Genomic DNA, 5,318 nt, shown 5'->3' with positions numbered 1-5,318 from the left:
AGCCCTATTGCTAATTTTATGCATAATTCTAAATTAAATTAATTGAATGCTAACCTTAATCCTAAATTAAGCAATGGCAATTTAATCAAATAAAAATAAATTAGAGATATTATTTAAATCTTGCTGCTAAAAAAAACCGCATGGATTGAAATTAAAGGTCGGAATTCAAATGCTTCGTTTGAGGAGACTTCTTGTCTCAGTGATGGTTTTCGAAGTAATGGCATAGTTGAAGGAAGGTAGCAAAATAATGGACAATGAAATGGTATTGGAGTATTGGTTGAAGACCACAAAATATGCAAATGCATGCAACAGATTCACATACTCACTTAGAGGCCATCATCTGAAAAGCTTTATTGAGAAAGGAAACACAAGCGTCTTGCTCAGTGAAAGCGATGGTGCTAAATCTTGATTCCGTTGCTTAGGGTGCATTCTGAACTTCTCTCGCACATTTTCTCAGTGCTGCAAGTGCTGCATATGCCTTTGCTATTTTCTTATTAGGACCTCGACCACGGAACTTTTCCCCATCCACTTCCACCTCCATCACAAAGCGCTTGCTGTAACTGCCACCGGTCTCTGAGACCAGATGGTAACGTAGACCTCGCCTCATTTCGTGGAGTTCCGTCACTGGGTGTTTACCACGTTCAGCAAGGACATGCCCATTGTTGCTACTCGAGGGCTGTTCCAAAATCATTGCCTCTTCCTGGTCTGGAGCATCCTCCTTCCCAAGTGCTTTTTGCTGTGGCAAGGTCTGCAGGACCTTGGCTGCTAAATTTGACTTGGCGACCTTTTTAGTAGGGCCAATAGCCTCAAATGTCTGCCCGTTGAACTGCACTGCCATGGTATAAGTGGGAGCATGGTTAGGACCAGTCTTGGAAGTGTCTCTGATCAGGAGTCCAGGATAATGTATGTTAAGCCGTGCGAGCGCATTCATTTCTTTGGGAGGGTCTGTTTTGAACATATGCTTTTTCTTTTTCTTGGAAGACGTTTGCTCTTCTTTGCCTTGAATGGAGCGTTTTACTGAACCAGAAGACAAGGGAGTGTTTGAAGGAATCTTGACTTGATAAAAAAAGGCAGGAAAATCAGTAAAGATTTTGAGTATTAAATTCTCGGACAAGCGCAGAGGATCCATTCCCAAAAATTTGTGAATTTGCCCAAAGGCCACCAGTCGCAGAGCATGCTGTGCACATTTAGTTATGTCTTCCAGTTGCAACCTTTTCAGGTGGCCAGTGGCATCAGTTAATTCTTCCTGGCACGGATCATGGAGCCCTGGACCATCTGGCATTAGGATCCCTGAAGCAATACATTCAAGAACTCTTCGCAGAGCAGCACCTGGTTCCATTCGTTTCTTTGCCGATGCAATGGCCTTCTCGCAGAGTACGTCCAAGGGCCAGCCCTTGAGTGGGGCATAAACTGGGTAGATGGAGCACACGTGCCTGAGGACACAGCTGACTGTGTCAAATGCTTGCAACTTTGCAGTTCTATCTATGATCCACGTGGCACATCGGATTGACTTGAAGGCAGAAAGGCATTGCCGCCTGTCGAGAATATCGCATGATGAAATGTGACTCTCTTTGACAATCTCATCTTCTCCCAACAACTGATGTGAAGTCATTCTAATAGTCACCTTCAGAGGAGGGACTTTTATGTTATTTATGACAATTGATCCTTCAGAGGGGCTGGGCAGAACCTCATACACCTCTTCCTTAATAGTAGAAAGCTGCAGAGTCAGCGTTTCAGACACAGTCCTCAGGAGGCTGAATGTGGGCTGATCTCTGCATAGGAGAACCATCTCTATGTTTGCATCACTTTTCAGAAGATGTCCTGTTGCAATGAAGCCCACATAGATAACTCCAAAGATGGCTCTGGTCTTCTTACTAAAAAGGGTCAGGATTCCACCTTGCTTCACCTCTCCATCCCTGCAGAAGGACCTCCACGCTTTACTAGGGGCAGCTCCTTCCTCTTCTCTCATGGACTCTGCTTTCGTCGCTGGGCTGGCTGCTTTCTCCTGCTCTTCGATCATGTCAGAGACAACACGGAGGGCCTGCTGTGTATGCGAGACCATATTCTGGATTGCTTCCAGATCTCTCCATCTTGGACAGAGACCCATAAGGCGCACCAAAACATGGCAGCTCTCCTTGATGAATTGGCGCATGGTCTCCACTTACTTGGAAAAGGTGTCCTTTCCCCCCTCTTGGGAAACTGCTGTGACAGATGTTTTATTTCTTCTGACTCAAACACACATTTGGGGGGTTTAGAACTCAAAGCAGCAGTGTCCCAAACAGCAAATCACAATTGTACACTTAATGTTAGTGCCTCTGGGTACCCTCTGTGATGTCAATTATCCTGGTGGTGATGGGGAGGGAGGGCTGAGCTTAGTGTTAAGATGGCCTCAGGTTTCACCTTTTTGCAAGAAACCAGCTCATCAACATTTTATAGAACTATTAAACACCTTTAAATTTGGGTCATTGTGCTGGAAGGCCTAATAATTAATAATCTGGTAAGGGAATCTATGTTATCAAGTCATCTACCCACAACCCATCCATATCCCAGTAAATAAAGTTTTAAAAACTATTTTGTATGAGGGTCATACCTCCAGCTCTATGGTGAGTTCAGAGGAAGAAGTGTAACCAGTGCAGGGAATAAAGTGATGTTACCACTTTAAATATCACTGTGCTTGAGTTATTCATTTCTGCTGATAACTGTTCTCATTTGGCTAATTCCCTTTCCATGAATGTCTACTTTCTAAAGTTATTCATGAGCCTTCACATCACAAGCTTTAAGTACTCCTCTAATGAATAAAGGCACTTTTTCCTGTTGGAAAGAATTGTAAATACCTCTATCATATTACAAAATAGTGGGAGTGAACATGGGTAGGTTCTGAGCGTCTCTTCAGGTGGCTTATGTTCTAAAGTATTCAAAGAGTTAGTTGTCTATATCTGCACTGCTTCTCACTTGCCTTTATCCTGCTACATATCTGGTCTCCCAAAGTGGGCAGTGTACTCAAGGTAAGGCCTTAATGACACAGCAAAGACCTGCCTGACATCCTTTATCCAGTCCAATATCAACCAATAGCACTGAGACTGTAGGTTAATGTATTCCCTCTGCCCCATCATACCTTTGGGTCTACAGGTTTGAGCATACTTCACGGTCTTCACTGGATCCCCCACCCCTTTCATGTTTGGACGGTGCTGTGGATCTAAAGTGAGAGGGATTCATAACTTAAGATCCAAGCCACGTGTGTCACCTGGTGAACCGACAAGGCAGCGGTCAGCCTACATTAATAGGCATGGAATTGGATAGATAGGAAATTGCTCAGTGCCCAGACCCGCCATCAGAGTTGCTGGCTATTTGTGGCGCACCAGCATACCTGCCTGCCCGCTGACTGCTGTCCTCTGGAAGCCAAAGCTCCAGGGTCAACAGAGTGTTTGGAGATAAGGTTGCTAAAATGGAACACCACTTTGGGGGCCAAGATGGGCCAAATACCAACCTGTATAACTCTAAGGCTACCTGTGTGCCTGTATCAAACTGCTCCTTGAAATATCCGTAACCAAATATGATCACCGCATGCCTTCATTGCCTGGCCAGTTCCAGCATCGTCACCACAGCCCAACGGGCACTCGCTTTGGTACAACATACTATTGTACCTCAGGTTATGCCAGCTTGTCACCTCTCTTTCATTACTGTCAAAAGGTACTGGTTTCTGCAACCACCGGATAACATCTGAATCCTCATGCAGGTCCATCACCTCCAGGTTCGTCCCATGGTTACTTCAACCTTTACCTTGAACAGCAAAATACCAGGTTAGCTGATGTCACACTCATCAGGCATTGTGCAGTCATCAAACTGTCACAATGAGTCATACCACTGACGAGACAGACTGGGGGAAGACAAAAAACACAAATACCAGGCAAACATCACAGGGAAGCAGGAAAGCATGGTGCTCTTTTTCAAGTTCCTCTGTCTTCTTTTTGGTCTGTGGCCTGTAGGAACAGGAGCCAGATGAAAGGTTTTCTTCAGTTGCAAACCCAGTGATGCATACTGACTACTGCTCAGCGGTTTGGGATCTGGTCCCATCAGACAAACTGGTGTCCAGCAACTGATCAGAGAGGAAATGGGAAAACAGGCAGCTTATCTTGGTACTGATAGCTGTGTGGCACTATAGAAGGCACATCATACTTCATGGTTCACTTGAAGGCAATAATATGCTTTGGGAACCCAGTTACCACTTTGGATCTGTTGTTTGTTCCCACATTACTTCAGTAAGTTGCACTTTGACACTGTAGGCTTTAGAGCCATCGAGAATCACATGCAAACAATTATCCTACAATGTCAGAGTCTCATTTTCATTTGGATGCATTCTACAGATTCTGAGGATGACCCAGTAACATAACAAGGTTGTCAGGCAACAAAAAGGTCTCAATCTAATGTGGAGCCCAGTGGGCACAAAGGCGCACCTCCTTATCGTGAACCCATCTGGGAGCCACAGAGGAACAGCACTTTCACAGCCCCCTCATACTCTTGCAGAACCCCTATCCAGCCCTCTTTAAATGCCCCACCACGGGTGCTTTGACGACTTGCTGGAGACCATATGCATTCCTTCACCCTTCTCTACAGGTTCTACTGATACGTCTTTGAACAGCTTCCATCAGGTGTGGGTTGGGGTCCTGCACACTCTCCCGTTACCTTCTGCCCCATGCACCTCCACTTAGCAAATTTATAAAGGGAAAAGACAGCAAGCGAATGTGCTGGTTTTGTTTTAGGCATCAACTAAGCAAGTGAGAGCAATGATACAAGCAATAATAGAGGAGAAGCAAGAATAGAGGCTAATAGTGATGGTAGCTATGTGAAGAAAAAATTAAAATACTCAAGAAGAGAAAAATGGATTAGCGAATGAGATGGGGGCCAGGAAGATGTTGAAGAGTGGGTGGTGAGACACAGCAAAAAGACTGGTAGAAACATGGTTGGATCCTATTCGAGGGCCACAAAGCAGACAGGGGCTATTGGTTTCCAACCCTGGTGGTTAAGGTAATCTGCTCCTGGGGTCCGTCCTACTACAGCTCTGCAAATTGGGCCAATTACACCCTTACTGCACTTGAGTCGTAGGGTAATGAAGGCGAGCAATCAAAGGCTTCTCACAGACATAGCGTGGGCGACAAGAGCTCAGCACTCAACAGTTAAAACAACAGACACGCTAAGGGCCTGATTTAGATCTGGGCGGTACTGCCACCTTCCCGTCGCAGCGAAGGTCCCAAATACTCTGCCGAGCTGTCGGCGGTCCACCCACCATATTTAGATGTTGTGGCTATAGACAGAAAACG

The 5,318-nt window shown here is 45.3% G+C and overlaps 1 pseudogene; it reads right to left on the bottom strand.

The window, feature by feature from the left end:
- Window positions 1-418: 418 nt before the first annotated feature.
- On the bottom strand, window positions 419-2,152 carry LOC146868150 (interleukin enhancer-binding factor 3 pseudogene; annotated as a pseudogene).
- Window positions 2,153-5,318: the final 3,166 nt, after the last annotated feature.

Source organism: Triturus cristatus, chromosome 1_2 (assembly GCF_964204655.1).
Source record: "Triturus cristatus chromosome 1_2, aTriCri1.1, whole genome shotgun sequence".
Taxonomy (NCBI): Eukaryota; Metazoa; Chordata; class Amphibia; order Caudata; family Salamandridae; genus Triturus; species Triturus cristatus.
This window is presented reverse-complemented; position numbering and strand designations above follow the sequence as displayed.